Here is a 27,716-nt window from a genome sequence, read left to right as displayed (position 1 = left end):
ATTTCATGGACTGCAGTGCAGCTGTTAGGTTGGAATTAAACCCGTGAGTCTGGAGAAAAGCCGCAGTTCAAAATGTCCTCTTCTGATAAGAGTACTTGCTGCTCAGGTCTTTAGCCCACAACCCGGAAGGAGTGCTTGGCACTTATGGTATAGCCACTTCTTTGATACTTCCTAATAGTGACAAGAGAGGGTTGATGTGAATAATTCAATATAGTGAATAATCCAAATGCCGATTAGACTTTAGAGTGAAAATTTGGATTTTTGAAAAGTGGCTTCCCTTCTTAATTACATTATTCTTAGGATGATGTTAAAAAGAAGTTTTTATTCTCCTATGTACTCATGGACTAAAGAAAGCTGTCCCAGGATGAAGGATTTGCTATAGACAATCCATGGTAAGAAAATGCAAGGGTGACCGTGCTGTCCTTTCTTCTCTCTGAGAAGAATCTTAGGAATCAACCAATTCCTATAAGGGAATTCATGTAATTCTCTGATCTGCTTGGAAAATGATGGAAGAACTAAGCAAAATCTAGGAGTAGGGCTACCACAAGGTCCAAGTTGAAAATATAGTTGTTTACATGTTTTCAGTCTTCTGCTGGGTATGTGTGATAGAAAATATAAACTGTATATAAGAAATTTTTTCTTGTCTAAGAAAGTTACAACTGGAGAGGCAAAGTTGAATGCATAAGAAAAAAATCGAAGACTCCACCAAAAAAAATGTTAGTACTAATAATGGATTCAGTAAAGTTGCAGGATAAAAAATCTGTTGTGTTTCTATACATTAACAGTAAAGAGAAATTAGGAAGGCAATCCCATTTACAACTGCATTGAAAAGAATAAAACATCTAGGCATAAATTTAACCAAGGAAGTGAAAGATGTATATGCTGAAAACTATAAGACGTTAATGAAAGAAACCAAGGAAAACACAAACAAATGGAAAAACATTCTGTGCTCACAGATTGGGAGAATTAATATTGTTAAAATGTCCATACTATGAAAGCAATCTATAGATACAATTCAATCCCTATCAAAGTTCCAATGGCATTTTTCACAGAAATAGAACAATCCTAAAATTTGTATGGAACCACAAAAGACCCTGAATAACCAAAGCAATCTTTTTTTTAATGGTTTTATTTATTTATTTCCAGAAACAGAGAGCGAGTGAGAGAGAGAGAATACAAGCAGGAGGAATGGCAGGCAGAGGGAGAAGCAGGCTCCCAACTGAGTAAGGAGCCTGATGTGGGACTCAATCCCAGGACACTGAGATCATGACCTGAGCTGAAATCAAGAGTCTGACACTTAACCGACTGAGCCATCAAGGCATCCCTAACCAAAGCAATCTTGAGAAAGAACAAAGCTGGAGACATCACGCTCCATGACTTGAAAGTATATTACAAAACAATAGTAATCAAAACAGTATGATATTGGCATAAAAGCAGACATTTAGATCAGTAGAACAGAATAGAGGGCCCTGAAATAAACCCATGCCTATGGTCAATTAATTTGCAACAAAGGAGCCAAGAGTGTACAGTGGGCAAAGGACAACCTCTGCAATAAATGGTTTTGGGAAACTGGACAGCCACATGCAAAAGAATGAAACTGGACTACTATTTTACACCATACACAAGCATTAACTCAAAAATGGGTTAAAGACTTGACTGTAAGACCTAAAATCATAAAACTCTGAGAAGAAAACATCAGTGGTAAGGTCCCTGAAATCAGTCTTGGTGATGATTACTTTAGAATTTGACACCAAAAGCAAAGGGAGCAAAGCAGAAATAAACAAGTGGGACTATATTAAACTTAAAAAGCTTCTGCACAGCAAAGAAAACGATTAACAAAATGAAAAGGCAACCTATTTAATGGGAGAAAATATTTGCAAATCATGTAACTCATAAGGGGTTAATATTCAAAATATATAAAGAACTTATACAACTCAATAGCAGAAAACCCCAGTCCAATTAAAAACTGGGCAGGGGTTCTGAATAGACATTTTTCCAAAGAAAACAAGCAAATGGCCAACAGGTACATGAAAAGATGCCTAACATCCCTCACTAATCATCAGGAAAATGCAAATCAAAGCCACAGTGAGATATCACCTCACACCTGTCAGAATGGTTATCATCAAAAAGACAAGAAATAACAAGTGTTGGTGAGGTTGTGGAGAAAAGGGAAGCCCTGGGCACTGTTGGTGGGAATGTAAATTAGGTGTAGCCTCTATGGAAAACACCATGGAGCCTCCTCAAAAAAATGAAAAATTGAACTACCATATGATCCAGTAATTCCACTTCTGGGTATTTATCTAAAGAAAATGAAAACACCATGCACCCCATGTTCAGTGCAGCATTATTTACAATAGCCAAGATATGGAAACAACCTAGTGTCCATCAAAAGATGAATGGATTTTTAAAAAGATGAATGGATAAAGAAAGTATATATATATATGTGTGTGTGTGTGTGTGTGTGTGTACACATATATATATACACAATGGAATATTATTCAGGCATAAAAAGAATAAAATTTTGCCATTTGTCACAACATGGATGGACCGTGGAAGCAGTGCATTAACTGAAATAAGTCAGAGAAAGACATATACTGTATGATCTCATTTATATGTGGAATCTTTTTTTTTAAAGATTTTTATTTATTTATTTGACAGAGAGATAGAGAGAGAGCACAAGTAGGCAGAGTGGCAGGCAGAGGGAGAGGGAGAAGCAGGCTCCCCACTGAGCAGGGAGCCGGACGTGGGGCTCGATCCCAGGACCCCAGGATCATGACCTGAGCCGAAGGCAGCCGCTTAACCAACTGAGCCACCCAGGCGTCCCTATATGTGGAATCTTAAAAAAAGAAAAGAAAGCCAAGCTCATAGATACTGAAAACAAATTGGTGGTTGCCAGAGGTAGGGGTAGAGGGTGAGTGAAGGGAGTCAAAAGGTACAAAGTTCCAGTTATAAAATAAATAAATCTTGATGATATAATGTATAGCATGGTACCTATAATAATAAAACTCTACTGCATATTTGAAAGTTGTTAAGAGAGTAGAACTTATTGGAGTATGGAATTTGTTTATAGTGCTGTATGTCCTTAAGGTTATATAGTCAAAATAATATATTTAAGAATTACTTGGGTAAGTTATCATCCCCATCTACCTTCAGTGTGATTGTGCTAAGCTATTCATTTGACAAACAGCTTCATTTGTTTCTGCTTTTATTTAATTTCTGAGCCCCCTCCTATCTTTGTTATGTGTCTGTATGCGTACATGTATGTATTTTTGCTTGCCTATTTTTGAGTATGTAAAACACTTATGTGGTTATAAAACTTAAAACTATTCAGAAAGATATACTCAGAGAAGTCTCACTTCTACTCCAATCCCTCCTAAATCATTCCCTTCCACCATCCTTTCTATCTTGTTCCTATTCATTCCCCCTAGGTAACCAATTCCTTTAGTTTCTTATTTATCTTTCCTGTGTTCCTTTTGCAAAAGTAACAGATATGTGCATATTCTGTTATTTCCCCATTTTTATTCCATAAAAGTAGCATACTGTACATAATCTTCATACTTTGAGTTTTTCATTTAACGATATATCCTGGAAGTCACTCCATATCAGTTCAAAGATTCTTTTCATTTCTTTTTTGCAGTTGCATAACATCCCAGCATGTGGATGCACCATAGTTTATGCAACCAGTCTCTTCAGTGCAAACCTTTAGGATATTTCCAGTATTATGCATTTACAAAAAATAATGTTGAAGCAAATAGCTTTGACTATACCTATTTTTATATTGTTGGAGATATATTTTCAGGGTGAAATCCTAGAAGTTGGATTGATGGTTTGAATGATAAACATATGTATACTTTTGATAGGTATTTTCCATTTCCCTTTTAAGGGTTGCAGGGGTGCCTGGGTGGTTCAGTTGGTTAAGCATCCAACTCTTGATTTTGGCTCAGGTCATGATCTCAGGGTCATGAGATCAAGTCCTGCGTCTGGCTCCATGCTCAGCATGGAGTCTGCTTGTCCCTTTCCCACTGCTCCTCCCTCTGCTCTCTCTCTCAAATAAATAAATAAAATCTTTAAAAATTTTTAAAGTGTCTATGAAGGTTGCAGCAATTTGTATTCCCACTAGAATGTGGAGCCATAAGTGTGAGTGCTTATTTCCCCACAGTATCACTAACAATGAGTTTTAAATTTACAGAAAAGTTATAATGATAGTACACAGAATTCCCATATGCTTCACATCCAGTTTCCTCTATTATTAATATCTCACTTTATGATCCAATTCTTACAACTAATGAACCAATATCAAAACGTTATTATTAACTAAAGTCCATATTTTATTCAAATTTTATTACCTTTTACCTACTGTCTTTTTTCTGTCCCAGGATCCCATCCATGTATATCCACATGATAACACATTACATTTAGTCATCATCCCTCCTTAGGCTCCTCTAGACTGTGACAGCTTCTTAGACTTCACTTGTTTCAATGTTCTTGACAGTTTTGAAGAGACTTGTCAGGTATTTTGTAGAATGTCCCTCGATTGGGTTTGTCTCAGGTTTTTCCCCTGGTTAGTTGGGGTTATAGGATTTTGAAGAAAGACCACACAGGTAAAGTGCCATTCTTGTCACATCATATCAATGAAACATATTATCAACATGATTTATGACTGTTGATATTGACCTTGATCATCTGGCTGAAGTAGTGTTTGTCAGGTTTCTCCACTCTAAAGTTACTGTTTTATTCCTTTTCCATACTTGTTGTTTGTAAGGCTGTCACCTATGCACAGACCACACTTAAGAAGTGGACAGCTATGCTTTATTTCCTTAAGGGCAAAGTATCTACATAAATTACTTGGAATTCTTTGGCACATGAGATTTCTCTATTTCCCCCCATTTATTTACTTATTTACTCTACATTTGTAAGGCATGGACTCATATTTATTTTGTGCTTAGGGTTCTAAAACTACTTACTATACTATATAGTACATATAGTAGTATATGATACTATACCGTAGTTGCTCCAATACTACCTTATTTTATTGCTTAAAATTTTCCAGTTTTGGCCATAGAGAACTCTTTTAGCTGGCTTCTGTGTCCTTTTGGCATAGTCTCATCATTATAAAGTATGTATGTATGTATGTATGTATGTATTTATTTATTTTTAGCATTTCCTTACTTTCTGGCACTTTTCCATATTCACCCATTATATTTACTGCCCAAGTTCTAGAATCAGCCGTTTCTCTAAGGACCCATGCTTCCTTTTATTGGAGAATGGTATTAGAAACCACTATCTGGGTGCTGGGTATGCTCCTTGCTACTAGGCTCTCTTAGTGGACAGAGCTAGAAAATATATGTGTGTATACTAATAGATATCTATCTATTCATCTGTACTTACATTAAGCTTAACATGAGTTCATACTGATAGTGCCAAAATTTTTTTTTAAAAAATTTGAGTATAGTTGACACACAATATTACATTAATTTCAGGTATACAACATAGTGATTCAGCATCTCTATGCATTATGCAACCATCAGTTTGTTCTCTGTATTTATAGGTCTGATTATGGTTTTTTTGTGTTTATTTATTCATCTGTTTTGTTTTCCAGATTCTACATATGAGTGGAATAATATGGTATCTGTCTTTCTCAGTCTGATTTATTTCACTTAGCAAAATACCCTCTATGTCCATCCATGTTGTTACAAATGGCAAGATCTCATCCCTTTTTATGGCTTCATAATATTCCACTGTTTGTATATACCTTATCTCCTTTATCCATTCATGTATTTTTTAAAGTAAGCAAGCTCTATGCCCAACGTGGTGCTTGAACTCATGACTCAAGATCAATAATCACATGCTTTACTGACTGAGCCAGCCAGGTACCCCATTCATCTACTGATGAACACTGTGTTGTTTCCATATCTTGGCTATTGCAAATAATGCTGCAATAAACACAGGGGTGCATATATCTTTTTGATTTAGTGTTTTCATTTTCTCTGGCTAAATACCCAGTAGGGAATTATTGGATCATATGATATTTCTATTTTTAATTTTGTGAGGAACCTCCATACTCTTTTCCACAGTGGCTGTACCAATTTATATTCCCACCAACAGTGCACGATGGCTCTTTTTTTCTCCACATCCTTGCCAAAATTTGTCATTTCTTGTGTTTTTTATTTTAGCCATTCTGACATACGTCAGGTGATATCTCATTGTGGTTTTGATTTGCTGCACATTCCTTTTTGACTTTCCTATTTCTGTTAGCAACACTATCATCATCCCATTGATCATTGACTCATTCCATTCTTTCCATGTCATTAAACACTACCATTCTTTTCCAATAACTTTTGTTTTGTTTCTTTAACACTCACTCTTGCCACTTCAGTTCAAAACCTGATATAATACAACAATTTCCCAAATAAATTCATCATATTTGCTTCCTGTTCACTTTAGTCTTATGTTTGTGAGAAAGATGCATTAATCTCCTTAAAGCTTATGGAGATTATAGAGTACAGTCATTAAGAGTTCCAGCTTTGGCAGATTGAGACCTATAAATACAGAGAATAAACTGGTGGTTGCCAGAGTGGAGGGGGTTGGGGGGATGGACACAATGGGTGAAGGAAAGTGGGAGATACAGGCTTCCACTTATGGAATGACTAAATCACCAGAATAAAAGGCACAGCATAGAGAATATAATCAAGGATATTATAATAGTGATATATTGGGACAGATGAGGACAGATGCTCACTTGTGGTGGGCATAGCATAATGTATAGACTTGTCAAAGAACTATGTTGTACACCTGAAACTAATGTAACATTGTGTGTCACCTACACTCAGATTAAAAAAAAATTTAAAAAAAAAAGATCCAGCTTTGGAGGTAAACAGGTCTGTTCTGAGCTCAACCTTTGCCTGTCATTGCTATGTGATGTTATAGAAGTCATTTTATCTCTCTTAGTTTTCATGTCTTTATATTATAAATGGTAATAACAATATTTACAGATTGTTTCATTAACAAAGATGATGTAATCAGCATAGTTAGTGCAATGCTGACCCTATACTAAGCCCTTACCTCAAGAATATTCAATAAATAATACCCAAACTCTTTATCTCGATATTTCAGATCCTTTTTCCTCATCATCTCTCATATAACCACATTACGCTCTGGTCAAATTGAACTATTTGCCATTTCCTAAAGGCCTGTGCTTTTCCATCTTTACAGCACTTCCAACCTTCATCTTTTGCTCCACCTTGGATATCCTCTACCTCTAATCTCCAGACATTGAAATCCTATCCATTTTTCAAAAACTGGGTCAAATGCCACACTCCCCATTAATACTACTCTGATTAGACTGTTTGGAAATCATACGTTACCATTAGATATCTATAGCACATCTCTCTTTTTCCTGCTTTTGATTAAATATGAAGGAATTTGATAGATGCCATGAGAAACTAAATGCTTCATTTTTATATGTATAGTTACGCATAAGTAGTAAAGGCTCAATAAACATCTGTCCTATGAATAGAATCAATGTCATCTAAAGATCCAATTACACCTCTTTGAATAGTCTGTAGGGATCTAAAATTGTTGCCTTTATTCATTCTTTCTGCTTAAGGTACAGAATGTTAATGAACAACAAATTTTTCTCAGAAGAGCTCTAGGTAACAGTGAATGTGGCATAGAAAAGGGACACTTTTATAGGAAACATGAAAAATCTAAAACATAAGAAACTGTGAGAGAAGGCTTTGAAAGATGGATTGTGAAGTCCTAGACAGCCATGAGTTACCAGGCACCAAAAGGAAAGACTTGAGTGCTCAGCAAAAAATAAGAATTACATTGAAAGGTAAGTCTTGAAACTTCTGCTAAGGATCACTATCAGACAGAATAAAGGGTGTATAAGCTCTGTTTTTAGTGAGAAGAGTGATATAACCAGTGAGATTCCAAGTGCCATTAAGTCATACAGATGACCCATATATACGACATTTTCAGAAAATTTAAGTATTCTTTTGATCAGAGATGGTTGGAAACTTCTATGGAGTGAGCACTGGTTTCTTTCCTTCATTGAGTTAGGGAGGTCCTGTGAAGTCTGGTCACATTCAGGATCAGTCACAGCTTCCATGTATAGATTTTTAATTTCCTAGTCCTTTCCCCCTAGTGTACATGCAAATGCTAGCTTTTGGTCACAGGAAAGACCATTTGAGAGAATGTATATGACTCAGTTAAGTTCATCTCTTCAACTGGGAAACTGAACACATCAATAGCATTATTTTTAGCTACATGGAAACTTGCCTTAAGTAGCTTGTTTCAAGCAGAAAAATGAGAGAAAAGAATTCATGAATAACATTGCTTTCAAATCCCAGGTAGCTTGAATATATCTTATTATTCATATTTTGCCCTTATAGAATACACTAGTTTTAAAAGAACCCACCTGATTTAGACCAGCTTGAAAACAAAATTCAGCAGCAGTTACATATCATACATTCTCAAGAGATCCCAGTGCTACATTGATTACAAACAGCTGCAACATTCAATTGCCATTGAAATGTTATTCAAAAGACTATTAAACACAAAGTGTCCATATGTAGATCTTTGCTCTATATTTCTTGCAAAGTTTATAAGCTGATACTGACTGACCTTAAACCCCTGTGTGCCAAGTACTTTCATCACAGTAATCGAAATGTTAGGAAGTCACTGACTTTGTTAAATACCACTAAGTTTTTGTTAGGACTTACTAGAGGGAGAAGAGGAATTTGAGTTACTTTTTAGAGATGTCAAGTGTGTGTGTGTGTGTGTGTGAGAGAGAGAGAGAGAGAGAGAGAGAGAGAGAGAGAGCGAGAGAGAGAGAATAGCAGCTATGTAAGCATAGACTTGAGTCCAAATGACATTTCCTCACCCAAAATTAGTAGATAATGTTGAATCCACGCATGCTCTGTCTGTTAATGCAGACACTAATGTTCAATGGTTTGAAAATTTTTAATGAGAATAGTCTTCTCTGTAGAACATAGTCCTTGAAAACAGGAATGTAAAGGGGATATTCTCTTTTGTCTATGTGCAAGGAGTACTCTCACTTTTCTGGAAAATCTCTCAGGAAACACATCCCAGGAAAGTGGAGATACCTTTCCTCTGAGAATCTAAACATGGGCTTGAAGAGTCATATAGTGCTTGTCCACTGGCTTCTCTTTTTGCATCTATCTGAATGGTATGTGGCAGGTCACTAACCATTTTGCTTTTGAACTAGAGGAGGTGTTAGATATTTTACTGATCAGTATGAATCCAGTAATAACTAAGAAAAATCTTGCAATATTTTGTAATAAATAAATACACAAACTCAATAGTAAGTGCTAGAAAGGAAACAGAGTTTTTATGACAGAGAAAAATGTGGGGACATTATTTAATAATCGTGAAGGGGCTCTGTGTAAAGGCAGCATATAAACTGAGACCTAAATGACAAGAAGTAGTCCTGCAAATAACTTGTTAAAAAACTGAAGGAAGGGGTGCCTGGGTGGCTCAGTCGTTAAGCGTCTGCCTTCGGCTCAGGTCATGATCTCAGGGTCCTGGGATCAAGCCCCGCATCGGGCTCCTTGCTCGGCAGGAGGCCTGCTTCTCCGTCTCCCCCTCCCCCTGCTTGTGTTCCCTCTCTCACTGTGTCTCTCTCTGTCAAATAAATAAATCTTAAGAAAAAAAAAAAACTCTGAAGGAAGAGATATTGCCTTACTCCTGTCAGAAATGGCTAAAATAAAAAAGACAAGGAGTGGGGATGAGGGATGGGGTAACTGGGTGATGGACATTGGGGAGGGTATGTGTTGTAATGAGCACTGGGTATTATATAAGACTGATGAATCACAGACCTGTACCCCTGAAACAAATAATACATTTAAAAAAAGACAAGAAATAACAAGTGTTGGCAAAGATGTGGATAAAAGGGTACCCTTGTGCACTGTTGGTGGGAAATGTAAATTGGTGCAACCACTGTGGAACATAGTATGAGGTTCCTCAAAAATTTAAAATAGAAATATACAATCCAGTAATTCCACTGCTGGGTATTTACCCAAAGAAAATGAAAACACTAATTTGAAATATGTGCACCCCTATGTTTATTGCAGCATTGTTCACAATAGCCAAGATATGGAAGCAATAAAAGTGTCCATAAATAGACAAATAGAAAATAGATAAAGAAGATGTGGTACACATATACAATGGAATATTACTCAGACATAAAAAGGATGAAATCTTGCCATTTGCAACAACATGGATGGACCTAGAGGGTATGATGCTAAGTGAAATAAGTCAGACTGAGAAAGACAAATACCATATGATTTCACTCATATGTGGAATCTAAAAAACAAAACAAATGAAAAAACAACAAAAAACCAAAACAGACCCATAAATACAGAGAACAAACTGGTGACTGTTAGAAGAAAAGGGTGTTGGGGAATAGGTAAAATGAATGAAGGAGAATGGGAAACACAGGCTTCCAGTTATGAAATGAATAAGTCATGGGGAAGAAAGGTACAGCATAGGGAATATAGTCAATGATATTATAATAGTGTTGTATGGGGACAGATGATAGCTACATTTGTAGTGAGCGTGGCATAATGTATACAGTTGTCAAATCACTATGTTGTACACCTGAAACTAATGTAACACTGTGAATCAACTATACTTCAATAAAAGAAAAGAAGAAGAAAATAAAATGAATGAAGATGAAAGGAAAAAAAAACTTCCAAGGAAGATTATAGAGCAAGCACTGAGCAAGCTAAAGCCGTGAGGTAGTTTTCTCTTAGGAACTAAGAGAAGGTCATTGTATTTAGGACATAATGAATGAGAGAGTGAGTGGTGCTAAGTAAAACTGGTTAGTTGTTTACGAGCTAAGTTACTCAGTGTTTGTAGGTCCCAGTAAGGAGTTTCAATTTTATTCTTAGTGAATTTGAAAACCATTGAAGGTTTACACTGTTATATATTAAAAATATCACCCTGGGTACTTTGTGTGTGGAATGGATTATTATGAGCTGATGGAAAAAGGGGAATAGAAACAGGAGACCAATTTGAAGGTTATCACAGTGAGCCAGATAAGAGATGAGCCTGTGTTAAAGTGTGACAGTGGATATGGAGAAAAGTAGATGGATTCAGAGATATTTGGGAGGTTGTATCACAAGGATGTTCTGATGGGTTAGAAGTATGTGCATGTATGTGTATGGACTGTGAGGAAAAGGATAGCAACAAAGATGACTCCAACTTTCTGATTTCAGCAAGTAATTAGTGTTGTTGTTTTCTGGGATGAGTAAGACTAGGAAATGAACAAGTTTGGGGGGAAATCAAAATTTTAATGTTAACATCTCCTGTTGGAAATATCTGTGAACCATAAGATACGTTAAAATAAGGTATTTGATGTAAGTGCCTTGAACTTAGGAAACATGTCTAGGCTGGAGATATTATTGAAAACTAGAGAGGGTGTAGATGGGGAAGAAAAGAAAACCCAGAATTTTCTTAAGGAATTCCAACATGATAGAGGCCTATCAGAGAAGGAGGAGCCAAAAACAGAGATAAAGTAGTAGAGAGTGAGATAGCAGAAAATCAGGTGTGTATGTGGTGGGAAATAACAGGAAAGTATTGTAAGAAGGAAAGAATGGCAAAATCTGTTGAATGCTGCTGAGAACTTGAGTAAGATGAAGACAGAACAATGTATTGCTTTAAGCAACATAACAGCTTTCAGTTACCTTGCTAAAGGCATTCTCAGTGAAATGATGAGCTGATGGAAAAAGGGGAATAGAAACAGGAGACCAATTTGAAGGTTATCACAGTGAGCCAGATAAGAGATGAGCCTGTGTTAAAGTGTGACAGTGGATATGGAGAAAAGTAGATGGATTCAACTTGTTAGTTGAAGAGTAAAGAAAGAAAGAACATCTGGTTTAAAAGTTTCCACAAGTTTATTCTGTGATATAGCCTTTCTTCATCAAACAAATAGCAAAGATAAAAGGCAAAACTGAAACTTAAAAAAAAATAGCTAAGATTGACAGTAAAATAAATATCCTTATGAATAGAAATGGAATAGAGACACAAAGTAGAAAGTGAAGCTAAATTCACAAAGACCTATGAGAGCCTGAGCTCTTACAAGAAAATGAAAAAATGAAGTCCTGCAAATGAGAAATGGGTACCATAGCCAGTCATACTACCTGTAACCAAGAGCTGAAGGGAGGCCTCTCACACTGAAAAGATGCTAAGAAGCCTATTGTTGACATTCAACCTGGGGGTACTGCTTTATAAGAAACTGTGGGTCTAGGGAGGGAAAAGAAACACAGGAAGTGAACCAAGCTCTCCACTGATATATTTATGGGATTTGAAATGTCTTCAATATCACCACAAGACTGGGAATTTCTAAAAATGATTATAAGAGTGGCTCTGCTTTGAGGGTCTGGTGGACATGTGGAGGCAAGAGAGAGAGGAATATATAAAGGGAAAAACATAAATAACCACTCACTCAAAATGACTATGTAAGCAGAAATCACGAATCATATGAAATAAGCTAATGAAATCAATTGTATTAAATATTAGGAATAAAACAATAGATTGTATTGGTTGCATGTTCAAAGAGGTAAATATAGCCATATCAATTGAAAAAGAAAAAGGAATTGAAAATCAAAAGTTAGAAATGAAACTAGAATAGGTAGTAATGAAAAATAGAAATACTGATAATAAAGAATACAATCAAGACAGAAATATTGATAATAAAGAATACAATCACAAAGAATACTAACTAGGTGGGTTAAACTGGGGACTGGATACAGTGACTTGGAAGAGAATACTGAGGTATTCATTCATAATGCAGGAGGAAAAAATACAAGAAATGTAGTTAAAAAGACATGTGCATTTGATTGAGAGATTTCAAAATATGTGTAAGAGAATTTCAGAAAAAATAAAGTGGAAAGTAGTATTTGAAAAGATAATAATAAAAATTTTCCCAGAATTGAAGAAAGATATAAATTCTCAAGTGTCCTAAGCATCATAATTTAAGATGAATTTGATACCTAGAAGTACTGCAGTGAAACAGAAGACCATCAAGTGAAATCTTAAAAGCTAACAGAAAGAAAATATTGATTACTTACAAAGACTGTAATTACTTAAGACTGACTATAGACCTCTCATCACAGCAACACATTGAAATAACTTTCAATGAAGAATTCCTACTCAGCTAAACTAATATGCAAGCATGAAGGCAAAATAAAGACATTTTAAGATATCCAACTCAATATCACTTAAAATGACATACTGAAACAAAACCACTTATAAAAGATGAATATTGGGGCACGTGAGTGGTGCAGTCAGTTGGGCCAACTCTTGGTTTTGGCTCAGGTCATGATCATATGGTTGTGGGATCAAGCCCCATGACCAGCTCCAAGCTCAGTACAGAGTCTGCTTGAGATTTTCTCTCCTCCCTCTGCCTCTGCCCCTCCTGCTCATGCTCTCTCTAAAATAAATAAATGAATCTTTTTTAAAAAGGTGAATATTAACTCATGGATGAAAAGTATAGCTAATGAATGCTAACTAAAATAAAGCTTATGAAGTAATATACCCATCAGAAAAAGTAGAATGCAAGGAAAGAAGCACTAATAGAAGATACACTATTTATATGAAAAGGAAGAATCAATCTTATATATCTTTATGACCTTAGATTTGGCAATGGCTTTTTAGATACACCAAAGGCACAAGCGACAAAAGTAAAAAAAAAAAAAAAAGAAAAAAGAAAGATAAACTTCATCAGAATTTAAAACTCCTGCGCATCAAAGGGCATTATAAAGAAGGTGAAAAGACAACATATACAGTTGGAGAAAATATTTGCAAATCATATATCAGATAAGAATCTAGTATCCAGAATATAGAAGGAAACTTTATAATGCAATGACAAAAAGTAAAACAACTCCAATTTTAAAATGGCCAAATGGCTTGAATAGACATTTTTCTAAACAAGATACATAAATGTCCAATAAGCACATTAAAAGATGCCTAACATCATTAGATATTAGAGAAATGCAAGTCAAAACTAAAATGAGATTCTATTTCACACCCCTACAATGGCCATAACTAAAAAATGGAAAAAAACAAGTGTTGGTGAAGATGTGAAGCAATTGGAACACTTACACATTGCTGATGGGAATGTGAAATGGTTTTTAGCCACCATGGAAATCATTTTGACAGTTCTTCCAGCAGTTAAACATAGAGCTATGATCTGACCCATGAATTCCATTTCCAGATGTATACACAAAAGACTTGAAAACAGGTATTCAAACAAAAACTTGTACATGAATGTACAAAGCATCATTAGTCACAATAGTCAAAATGTGGAAATAACCCAAATGTTCATTAGTGGATGAATGGATAAACTAAGCTGGGTATATGCATGCAAAGGACAATTTTTCGGTCATAAAAAGGATTGGATAGAGAAGATGTGGTATGTACATACAATGGAATATTACTCAGCCATCAAAAAGAATTAAATCTTGTGATTTGCAATGACATGGATGAATTAGAAAGTATTATGCTAAGCAAAATAAGTTAGAGAAAGACAAATACCATATGATTCCCCTCATACGTAAAATTTAAGAAACAAAACAAATGAGCAAAGGGGAAAAAAGAGAGAGAGAGAGTGGTAAACTAAGAAACAGACTCTTAACTACAGAGAACAAACTGATAGCTACCAGAGGGGAGGTGGGTGGGAGGAATGGAGGAAATAGGTGATGGGGATTAAGGAGGGCATTTGTCCTGATGAGTGCTGTGTGTTGTATGGAAGTGTTGAATTACTATATTGTACACCTGAAACTAATATTACACTGTATGTTAATTAACTGGAATTTAAATAAAAGCTTAAAAAAAAGAAAAGAAATAAAGAGTATTTAGAGGACCCCCAAAAGGAGGTACACTATGTATTAATGTGTCCTTCAAGTAACATGTTTCATTAAGATACAAGTGTTTGTAGTTATCTGTAGAAGGGTATGTGAATGGTCATATGCTTAATTCATTGGAACTAAACTGTGTATAATGTTCCTTCAATTAACATCTCTCATTAAAATGTTAAGTGTAGGTCCAAAAAAAAAAAGGATTGAAGTACTGGTACATGTTACCATATGGATGAACCTCTAAAAGTTTATGCTAAATGAAAGAAGCGAGACACAAAAGACCACATCTTGTATGATTCCATTTATATGAAACATTCAGAATATGTAAATTCATAGATTCAGAAAGCAGACTAGTGTTTGCCAGTGACTTGGGGGAGAAGAGTGACTGCTTAAGAGGTTTCCTTTGGGTGATGAAAATGTTTTGGAACTAGATAGTGGTGATAATTGTATAACATTGAAATGCATTATTCACTACTGAATTGTACACTTTAAAATGATCAATTTTATATTATGGAATTTTATCTCATTACCAAAAAAAAATCAGAGAGAACTTCCAGGAGAAGTTGACAAACCCACAATCAAAGTAGGATATTTTAATAATATTTTTACCCTAAAACTGATAGGTCAAGGACCAAAATATTTTTTTTTAAGATTATTTATTTATTTATTTATTTGAGACAGAGAGAATGAGAGAGAGAGAGCACATGAGAGGGGGGAGGGTCAGAGGCAGAAGCAGGCTCCCTGCCGAGCAGGGAGCCTGATGCGGGACTCGATCCAGGGACTCCAGGATCATGACCTGAGCCGAAAGCAGTCGCTTAACCAACTGAGCCACCCAGGCGCCCAAGGACCAAAATATTAATAAGGATATGGAATATTTGAACAATAAAATTAGATTTGAATTAATGAATATTTATAGAATCATTTGCCTGACAAAGGCAGGATATGTATTTTTTACAAGTACATCTCTTATAAAGATCAGTGACTTATTAGGTCACAAGGGAATTCCCAACTAATTTCCAAAATCAATATGAAGTCCACCTTCTCTGAAAAAAATAGAATGATAGTTGTTACTAACTATAAAAAGACAGTTAAAAACTCCATATATTTGGAAACTCAAAACTGTACTCCATATAATGCAAGTGTTAGAAGAAAACACTTGGAGATGACATAATATTGGGAAACAAATGATATTGAAAGTACTACCTACCAAAATCTGTGGGTTTCAGATAAAGAGGCACCTAGAGGTGTATTTACAACTTTTGAGGTATTTATTTAAAAAAAATAAAGGGGGTTGCCTGGATGGCTCAGTTTGTTGATCAGCCAACTCTTGGTATCTGCTCAGGTCATGATCTCCAGATCCTGGGATCAAGCCCGGCTTCAGGTTCCATGCTCAGTGGGGAGTCTGCTTGAGGATTCACTCTCTCCCTCTGCCCCTCCCCCAGCTTGTGTTTTCTCTCTCTCTCTCTCTCTCTCAATCTCTAAAATAAATAAATCTTTAAAAAGAAATAAAGGATGAAAATAAACAAGTTTTTAAAGATATCATTCCTTCATTTATTTCTTTATACATCCTTAATATATTTATTTTGAAAGATTCAGATTATTCTATTAGTTCTATTTATTCTGTAGTGAATAAATATTTTTGTGTGTGTGAAGAGGCCTCAATCATCTTCATGAATTTAAAAATTCTGGTCTCTCTTTCATGGCTCATTCTCTATCTGTCTCTCTCTCTCTCACATACACATACACACACCCCGTCTCCTCTGCTCACCTCTCTTTATTTACAAATTTTCCAATTGCTTTAATCTGCTTTTATGGACTCCAATCTAGAATCAGATCATATATTGATAGTACAGGGTCCCTGCCCTACAATGATATTGGGCAGATCACAGAGGAGAATCATAAAGTTATATGTGTATCTTTTTCATCCTTAAGTACTTAACATTTAATAAATTACAGACCTAGGCATCAATCCACAGGAGTTTTTTTCAACTTGTATTAACAAGCAGGAAAGCCCCGACATGGCCCTCAGTTTTAAGCAGGGGGCTTATTTTCATCCAAATTTATGCTAAGACACTTATTCTAGGGTATCCACAGGAACCAAACAACTGTCTGATTTTGTTTGTTTGTTTTTGTTTTGTTTTGTTTTGTTTTGTTTGAGAACAAGAAAGAGCATGGTTGCTCAAGGTAGGGGGAGGAGTGTGAGGGGAGGGGCAGAGGGGCTTGATCTCATGACTCTGAGATCATGACCTGAGCTGAAATGAAGAATTGGACACTTAGCCAACTGAGTCCCCCAGGCACCCATACTGTCTCTTCTTTTGAACTCAAAGCCCAGAAATCCTGTAGCTTCAGTCTGACACCATTTGAATTTCTATTCCATTTATGGTCCACAGAAAGATTTATCTTATTTTTAAGATCAGCTGTGTACTTGAATTTTTCTCTTTTTATACTCTAACTCATTGCTCTGGGTTCAACTAGAGAGGGAATGTTCAAAGTGTGGACTTTCCAGGGCTATCTTGATTGTAACACAATCCATTTTTACATATATAAAATACACAATAAATGAACAATGACAAAGAATCAGTTTGTCTCTTTGCAAGCAGGGAGACAGACAGGTACAGCAACTATAAAAGCTCCACTATCATATCTCCATTCATATATGCAATATATATTTATTGAACCCTTACTAGGCATCAAATATAGCATTAGATATTATAGGAAGCAGAGAAATATAACTGACATGACTCTGCCCTAAAAGAATTTACAGTTGAACAAAGGCTGAGACGGAAATAAATCTGTCACAATTTCTACCCTCTTGGTTACAAAGTTTATGGTTATTGTCCTAAGGTGGCCCAAGGAAGAAGGAACCTAATATATCTCCTTCATATCATTCAGCTGTTAAAAAGAAAAAAAAGTCCTCCTGGCAATTGCCCCTCTGAAGATTTGATCAGAAAAAAAAGTAATTTCAATTATTTAAATACTATTTAGTCGTAAGAAGTAAGATTATCACAGCTTAAAGCATATTTTTGTCATGTGAAGGCAGAGATGACAGTTTCCAAATTCATTAAGTGTAAACAATTAGGACACATGTTGGGCACTTGTCTGAAGCCATCAACCAGTCTTTTGTTACTTGTAAACAGTAATTGAAACTTTGTAAAGTTTGAAAGATAAAAATAGCATGATTGTGACAGAGCAAACTAAGTAGAATCTGGGATCACAACGAAAGTTGTGAACTTCCTTATTTTTAAAACCCTTTTTGAGGCGTCTGGCCCCCGCTCTTACAGCCATTGCAGTACATTGAGCTCCGTAGAGACAGCGCTGGGGTAAGGGAGAGCCAGACAGGCACTTGGCAATTCTGTGCCTCGCTGAGGAAAATAATTAAACACGGGCAAAGGAGATCCTAAGAAGCCGAGAGGCAAAATGTCATCATATGCATTCTTTGTGCAAACTTGCCTAGAGGAGCCCAAGAAGAAGCACCCAGATGCTTCAGTCAAGTTCTCAGAGTTTTCTAAGAAGTGCTCAGAAAGGTGGAAGACATGTCTGTTAAAGAGAAAGGAAAATTTGAAGACATGGCAAAGGCGGATAAGGCTCGTTATGAAAGAAAAATGAAAACTTATATCCCCCCTTAAAGGGGAAACCAAAAAGAAGTTCAAGGATCCCAATGCACTCAAGAGGCCTCCTTCGGCCTTTTTCTTGTTTTGTTCTGAGTATTGCCCAAAAATCAAAGGAGAACATCCCCGCCTATCCATTGGTGATGTTGTAAAGAAACTGGGAGAGATGTGGAATAACACTGTGGCAGATGACAAGCAGCCTCATGAAAAGAAGGCTGCTAAGCTGAAGGAAAAATATGAAAAAGATATTCCTGCATACCGAGCTAAAGGAAAGCCTGATACGGCAAAAAAGGGAGTTGTCAAGGCTGAAAAGAGCAAGAAAAAGAAGGAAGAGGAGGAGGAGGAGGAAGATGAAGAGGAGGAGGAGGAAGATGAAGAAGAAGATGATGATGATGAATAAGTTGGTTCTAGCGCAGTTTTTTTTCTTGTCTATAAAGTATTTAACCCCCCTATACACAACTCCCTCCTTTTAAAGGAAAAAATTGAAATGTAAAAAAAAAATTTTTTTTTGAGTTAGAAATGGCTTTACCATCTCATGTTTAAAAAACACAAACACCAGGGCTCCTGGGTGACTGAGTCAGTTCAGCGTCCAACTCTTGATTTTGGCTCAGGTCATGGTCTCAGGGTGGTGAAATTGAGCCCCGCATCAGGCTGTTTAAGATTCTCTCTTGCCCCTCTCCCTCTGCCCCTCCCTCCCCCCCAAAATAAAACCAAAACCACACATACCAATTAGTGCACAACCTTGTAGGGCAAAATTTAGGGTTGTCACTTTCTTGTTTCCAGTAGTTAACAGGCCATTAATTTAATACCAATATTCTATTTTAACAGAGGTTTTCTCTGACCCTCCCCAAACACATGCTTCGAATCTCTCTTCCAGAATCAGACTATATGTGTTCAAATCCTTAGAGGCTATATGACCTTGTGAAAGTGACTTAATCCGTTTAGGTGGACTTTTGCTCATCTGTTAAAGAGGAATAACAGAAGTACCTTTCATGGTGGTTGGTGTGAAGATGAAGTACTGAGTACAGTGTCTGAAACATGCTGTGAACTCAATAAATATTATCAGTAGTCAGTATTATTGTTAATTTATGTGTATGAATCTATTACTTTCCAAAATATTAAGTTCTTTCAAGGAAAGCATATTGTCTCCTCCTCTATTTATTTCTCCTTCAGTACCAAATAACAATATATATAACAGTATTATAACAATAGCCTTAAACAAGCTTCAGTGCTGTAAGATATATTAACTCATTTGAAAACTACAGCAATTCTATGAAGGCAGGTTTCAATATATCTGTGATAAAGTGTAAAAACAAAAGTGTGGTGCTTTCCAAGAATTTGGAAATGAATTTGCCTCCTGAGAGATCTGTTAAGAAAACAACACATAATGGAGCAGAGGACAAACATGAAAAGTCACCTTACAGAAACTTTGTCTCCTAAGACAGAGCAAGACTTAATGAAAGTTATTAACGGGGAACATTTGCCTTTTGTAGACAGAGCACATTAGGCTGTCTTACCTCAGTGCTACCAAATATTCAAATCATTCAAATAACTACATATTCTCAAACAGGCTTCTGATTAGATTTTCCCTCCCTTAGTAGTGTGACTCTAGAAAGATAATTCACAGATCATGCTCAGGCTCATATAAACAATTGGTTCCATTAACAATTCTAGGTATAAAATAATGATGCCAATTTGTTAAGTTGCCATGAGTCTCTTGAGAACATTATATTGGTATGTCAAAGTCTTGGGCAACGAGTAGATTGAGTTTATTACCTATTTTCTTTGAGGTTTCCTCCTGGTGATTCCTTTGACTTTAATATGCTTTTTCCTGCCAATTTCTATAATATTCATGTAATAAAATTGTGACCCAAAGAGCTCTCGATTTCTCAAGAACCCACAGCTAATTAATGGTAGAGCTCAAATTAGAACCCAGTTGGCATTCAATTCTGGGTTATTTGGAGGATGAAGCAAAGAAGAACAATAAAATATCTCTTACTTGCTTTTCCATATCTAGCTTGTATAGAAAGTGTAGGATTTGGGTGCCCAATTTTAGATACTGTTCTAACAAATCGTAAATCTCTCCAACTTTTCAAATATATATTCCTGTTGATGAAGCCATCTGGAACTGATGAAGTGACATTCCCAAGTACACACAGCATTAATAGCAGATTAGGAATTAGAATCCAGGCCACCAGACTCACCTTGAACACTTTTCTTTGTACCATCATGCACCATTTCAGAGTTTAAGGATGACACTCTCAGTAGATAGAATAGCTACACTTTGAAATAACCTGGCTTATTTTGGGGGATCATTTAAACACATGCTAGTCTAGTACAGGATATCTTCCAACCCTGAATACAATCACGGAAGTGTGGACAACTAAAGCACTGCTTGTAGAAGTCTACTGGAAGGTCTACAGCAAAGAAATGGAAGTATTAAAGGGGAATTAGAAGGGGAAAGGCACACTGGAAAAAATGATAAACAATAGACAAGAGAGCAAAAAGTTCATAACAAAAATTATAATTAGGAATGGTCCACATTTATTAAGTACTAAGTTCTGTTCATGCATTATCTCACATGTGCATGAATAAGCAAGGAGTGCTTATTTGTTTTCATAATAAGAATATTCCTATTATTATGTAAGCCATTCATAAAAAGAATTGCAGGAATTGTATACAGGAAAGACAAATGATGAGACTCCTTCAGTTTCCAAAGGCTGAGTGAGATTCAAGTGTCTGACTAAAATCTGTAGAATCAAGACAAAAAGTGCTAGAACCAGAGGAAAAAGTAGTTTTAAGACAAAACAGGAACTCTTACTTTACAAAAGATGCACATTTATGGAAGCTATTATTTCAAAAGTGATTAAAATTGAAATAAAATTGAGATAATGCCTGAACGACTCACCTCATAGGTCATTATAAGTGATTATGTGATTTTAGTATTCTGCAAGTAATAAACTACCGCACGTGTAAAAGGGATGGTAGATAAGTCCTTTCTATTGAGCTGAAGCCAAGCTTCACAGCTCTTCTTGTCCTGGTATTTCAGGTGGTCACTATCATGTGAGGGAGCATGTTCTATAATTTACAGAGTGGATTCCTCTAAGGCAAGGACTATGTCTTAGTTTTGTGTCTTAGTGCAATGCTTGAAATGTGTCTGTCAAATCATTTTCTCAGTGAAAACATTTGGGATAGATACCAGGAAGATTATTTGAATCTTAAAATAAATCTCTTAGGATTCTTCACCTTCTTGCCCATCATTCCGTCGAAGGTGCTTTTATTTCTTCATTAAAAACATTGAGTTGAATGGCAATGAAGTTACACAATTTCCTGTTCCCATATCTATACATTTATTTATTGTGGCACCTGCCATCAACGCATTCTCTCCAATCTCAGAAGAGGGGATTTTTCTGTTTATTGCCTCTGCCTTTGGCCTTGTTTTTATCCCTTCCTATCGTCTCCATAATACAGTAGTCCCTGCCCTCCTCTTATCCCCAGGGGATACGTTCCAAAGACCCCCAGTGGGTGCCTGAAACCACAGATACTACCAAACCTTATATACACTATCTTTTTTCCCAGACATACATGACTATGATAAAGTTTAATTTATAAATTAGTCACAGTAAGAGATTAACAATAATAACTAATAATAAGATAGAACAATTATAAGAATATATTGTAATAAAAGTTATGTGAATGTGGTCTCTCCCTCTCAAAATATCTTACTGTACTCACCCTTCTTCTTGTGATGATGTGAGATGATAAAATGCCTACCTGACAAGATGAAGTGAGGAGAATGACAGGCTTGTGACGTCACATTAGGCTACTGCTGGCCTACTGATGACACGTCAGGAGAAGGATCATCTGCTTCCAGAACACAGTTGACCTCAGGGAACTGAAACGAGCAAAGGTGAAACCACAGCTAAGGGGGGACTGCTGTAGTAACCTTGATCCTTCAGTTATCTCCTCTATCTCCTCTGTTTACAACTGCTTCCTTTTCTATTTAGGTACTTTCCAAAGTTTCTATGCTCAAAGTCTCCCAGTAAACACAAAGCACATGAAAACCACAAACCTTTCCCAACACTTTGCCTGTTCTAGTTACTGCTGCCTCACCTCTTCTTCATGACTAAGATCCTCATAAGAATATCCTGCACTGAGTTTGCTTAAACTGGTATTGATAAATGAGCTTCAAGAGGTACATGGACCCCTTGAAATGGAGGAAATTATTTTACATGTATGCATGCATATGCATCCTTCTGGCAAGAATGTCCTTAGCCTTCATAAGACTCCCAGATTTTGTAATTTGCTTACTCTTCATCCTACTGTAATCAGGTTTTTGCTTACCCTCAGGCTTCTTCCCCTCTCATACCACTGTAACTTTCATCACCAAGGTCACCAGTGACGCTTAATTGACATATTCCTTTCAATTTGTATCTTACTTGAGCTCATGACAGCATTTTACTCTTTTCAACATTTTCTTGTTTTTGAACTTCCTAACCTTATTTTTTTAAGATTTATTTATTCGAGAAAGAGAGAGAGAGAGCATGTGCACACGAGTTGGGGGAAGGGCACAGGGAGAGGGAGAGAGAATCCTTAAGCAGGATCCCCACTGAGCGCAGAGCCCGAAGCGGGGCTCCATCCCAGGACCCTAAGATCATGACCTGAGCCAAAACCAAGAGCCAGCTGTTCAACTGACTGAGCCATCCAGGTGTCCCTACCTAACTTTATTTTAAATGAACTTCTCCCTCCTGTTTCTTCTGATATTATCACAATTCCCTCTCAATCTACTTTTCAGGTTCACATGTTTGATGCTTATTTGTAGCTGACACTTCCTGGGTTACCTGAATGACCATGCCATTTTCCTGATTATTTCCCTTCACTCATAGCCCCACCTACACCCCCCTTGTCAAAGTGGATCATCCCACAGCCCCTGATGAATGAGGTGCTGGCTATGTGAACCCAACAGAGTGACCTCACCTGACTAGATCAAAGTTGACATATGGGTAAATTTAGGCCAATGAGAATCTCTTTTCTTGAGAATTAATAGGCTTTAAAATCATAGTTAAAATATATAGAGAAAAGTGCACAATTCTATTATCTTACTCGAAGAATTTTCACATTCATGTAACAGAACATTGGCAACAGCTCAGAAGCTGTCTTTATACCTAGGATCAGTCACTGTTCCTTGCCACCTCTCCAAAGATAAAGGTTTTTAACTTCTAATATTATAGATTTGTTTTGCCCATTTTTGAATTTTCTATTACTAAATAGATTTCACTACTTTACTCAATATTATGTTTGTGAGATTCCATGTTGTTCTGTGCAACTGTACTACTTTAATTTTCATTGATGTGTAGTATTCCACCGTATGATGAATATGCCAAAATGTGTCCCTTCTATTAATGACATTTGGGTTGTTTTGAGTTTGCAGCTATCATAAAGAATGCCTCTATAGACATTCTGGTATGTGTCTATGTGTGCACGTATGTACACAGTTCAATTTATACATATTCTGGAGTATAATTACAGGGCTATAAGATAAACGTATGTTCAGTTTTCACAGATGTTGCTGAAGAGTTTTCCAAAGGGGAGATATCAGTTTGCATTCCCACCAGCAATAGAGGAGAGTTTTGGTTGCTCCATATCATTGCTAGCACTTCATGTTGTCAGATGTTTCATTTTAGTCATTCTTCTGTAATCTTAATATCATTCTGGTTTTAAATTTCCTTGATTACAAAAAAATTAAGGTAGTTTTCATATGTTTATCATATTTTGCACAAATCTTTTGCTTATTCTTCTATTGACTCGTTTATGTTTTTCATGTTTTGTAGGAATTCTTTTAATATTATGGATAGAAGTTCATTTTTAAAGTTGATTTTTTTATATAAGTGCTCTTTATACCCAACATGGTATAGAGACCTCACAACCCGGAGGGCAAGAGTTGCATGCTTTTCCAATTGAGCCAGGCACGTGCCCCCCATTGTTGATTATGTGTATTGCAACTATCTTGTACCATTGTGTGGTTTGACTTTTCCCGTTCTTTATGGTGCATTGTCTATGGTGCACTAATTAACCAAGTTTTCATTTATTTTAGGGATATTTGTGTCTTCCTTATGGGACCTTTCCTTATCCAAAAGTAATGAAGCTATTCCCCTGATAACAACTTCTATAAATTCAATTATTTTACTTTAAAAATTTAAATCTTGGCAAACAGACACGTGAAAAGATGCTCAGTATCAATAATCATCAGGGAAATGCAAGTCAAAACCACAATGAGATATCACTTTAGACCTGTCAGAATGGCTAAATTAAAAAACACAAGAAATAACAAGTGTTGTCGAAAATGTGAAGAAAAAAGAACCCTGTGCACTTTTGGTGGTCATGAAAATTGGTGAAACCACTGTGGAAAACAGTATGGAGGTTCCTCACAAAACTAAAAATAGAACTACCATATGATCCAGTAATTCCACTATTGGGTATTTACCCAAAGAAAATGAAAGCACTAATTCTAAAGATATATGCACCTCTATGTTTATTGCAGCATTATGTATAATAGCCAAGATATAGAAGCAACCCAAGTGTCCATTGATAGATGAATGGATAAAGAAGATGTGGTACACACACACACACACAGGGCTATCATTCAGCCATAAAAAATGAGACCTTGCCATTTGCTACAACATGGATGGACCTAGAGAGTATTATGCTAAGTGAAATAAGTCAGATTGAGAAAGACAAATAAAATATGATTTCATCCATAAGTGGATTAAAAAACAATATGAATAAACAAGCAAACAAACACAAAGCAGAAACAGACCCCTAAGTACAAAGGACAAACTGATTGTTGCTGGGGGGAAGGGGGAAATGGGAAAAATGAGTGAAGAGGAGTAGAAGATACAGGCTTCCAGTTATGGAATGAATAAGTCATGGGGATAAAAGGTACAGCAGAGGGAATATAGTCAATCATACTGTAATAGTGTTGTATGGTGACAGATGGTAGGTACACTTGTGGTGAGCATAGCATAACCTATAGATAAATTGAATCACTATGTTGTATACCTGAAACTAATGCAACATGGTGTGTCAAATATAGTGAAATTTTTAAGAAATTGGATTTTCAATCAACCCAGGGTACACATTTGTATGTAATATGAGGTAGAGGTCATTTCATTTTTTCCACGTGGCTATCAAATTGATCCAGCAATGTTATTTATTTTTTTAATTTTATTTTATTACGTTATGTTAGTCATCATACCTTACATCATTAGTTTTTGATGTAGTGTTCCATGATTCATTGTTTGCCTATAACACCCAGTGCTCCATGCAATACATGCCCTCCTTAATACCCATCACTGTGCTAACCCATCCCCCAATCTCCCCACCCCCCTCCCTTCTAAAACCCTCAGCTTGTTTCTCAGAGTCCATAGTCTCTCCTGGTTAGTCTCCTACTCCAATTTCTCCCCCTTCATTTTTCCCTTCCTACTATCTTCTTTTTTTTTTTTTTTAACATATAATGTATTATTTGTTTCAGAGGTACAGGCCTGTGATTCATCAGTCTTACACAATTCACAGTGCTCACCATAGCACATACTCTCCCCAGTGTCTATCACCCAGCCACCCCATCCCTCCCACCCCCCACCACTCCAGCAACCCTCAGTTTGTTTCCTGAGATTAAGAGTCTCTTATGATTTGTCTCCCTCTCTGGTTTCATCTTGTTTCATTTTTTTCCTCACTTCCCCTATGCTCCTCCACCTTGTTTCTCAAATTCCTCATATCAGTGAGATCATGTGATACTTGTCTTTCTCTGATTGACTTATTTCACTTAGCATAATACCCTCTAGTTTCATCCACGTCATTGCAAATGGCAAGATTTCATTTTTTTATGGCTGCAAAATATTCCATTGTATATATACATCACATCTTCTTTATCCATTCATCTGTTGATGGACATCTTGGCTCTTTCCAGAGTTTGGTTATTGTGGACATTGCTGCTATAAACATTGGGGTGCACGTGCCCCTTTGGATCACTACATTTTTATCTTTGGGGTAAATACACAGTAGTGCAATTGCTGGGTCATAGGGTAGCTCTATTTTCACCTTTTTGAGGAACCTCCATACTGTTTTCCAGAGTGGCTGAACCAGCTTGCATTCCCACCAACAGTGTAGGAGGGGTCCCCTTTCTCTGCATCCCTGCCAACATCTGTCATTTCCTGACATGTTAATTTTAGCCATTCTGACTGGTGTGAGGTGGTATCTCATTGAGGTTTTGATTTGGATTTCCCTGATGCTGAGTGATGTTGAGCACTTTTTCATGTGTCTGTTGGCCATTTGGATGTCTTCTTTGGAAAAATGTCTGTTCATGTCTTCTGCCCATTTCTTGATTGGATCATTTGTTCTTTGGATTTTGAGTCTGATAAGTTCTTTATAGATTTTGGGTACTAGCCCTTTATCTGATATGTCATTTGCAAATATCTTCTCCCATTCTGTCAGTTGTCTTTTGGTTTTGTTGACTGTTTCCTTTCTGCAGCAACATTATTTCTAAAGAAACATCATTTCTCTATGGTCTGTTATGCCACCTTTGTCATAAACAAGTGCTTTATGTGTGAGGGATTGTTTCTGGACTTTTTCTCTCGTGTTTCATTTGTCTATTTCATATCCTGGTGCTAACATCACAGTGTCTAACTTACTATAAGCTTACAATAAGGCTTTAACATCTGGTAATGTGATTCCACCATCTTTATTTTTCTTTATGATTGTCTTGCCTATTTTTGCCCTTTGCATTTGTGTAAATAATTTAGAATGAGTGTCAAATTCCATAAGAATACTACTGGAGTTTTTTGAGGAAATCATTGAAGCTATACATGAATTTTGGGAGAATTAGCATCTTGACAATATTGAGTTTCAAGGGGTGCCTGGATGGCTCAGTTGTGAAGCATCTGCCTTCGGCTCAGGTCATGATCCCAGAGTCCTGGGATCAAGCCCCGCATCAAGCCCCACATCAGCAGGAAGCCTGCTTCTCCCTCTCCCATTCCCCCTGCTTGTGTTCCCTCTCTTGCTGTCTCTCTCTTTCTGTCAAATAAATAAATAAAATCTTAAGAAAATAAATAAAACTTAACTTTAAAAAAATATATTGAGTCTTCAAATCCATGAGTATGATTTGTCCCTCCATTTTTGTTTATAAATTTTTCTCTCAATAATGTTTTAGAGATTTCTGTAGAGAGGTCTT

The 27,716-nt window shown here is 36.4% G+C and overlaps 1 pseudogene; it reads left to right on the top strand.

Annotated features, from left to right (window-relative positions):
- Positions 1 to 18,214: 18,214 nt before the first annotated feature.
- Positions 18,215 to 18,914, top strand: LOC123846382 (high mobility group protein B1-like; annotated as a pseudogene).
- The last annotated feature ends 8,802 nt before the right edge of the window (positions 18,915 to 27,716 follow it).

This window comes from Mirounga angustirostris, unplaced genomic scaffold (genome assembly GCF_029215605.1).
Source record: "Mirounga angustirostris isolate CCGP_5_RB_7025 unplaced genomic scaffold, mMirAng1.0.hap1 SCAF_11, whole genome shotgun sequence".
NCBI lineage: Eukaryota > Metazoa > Chordata > Mammalia > Carnivora > Phocidae > Mirounga > Mirounga angustirostris.
This window is presented reverse-complemented; position numbering and strand designations above follow the sequence as displayed.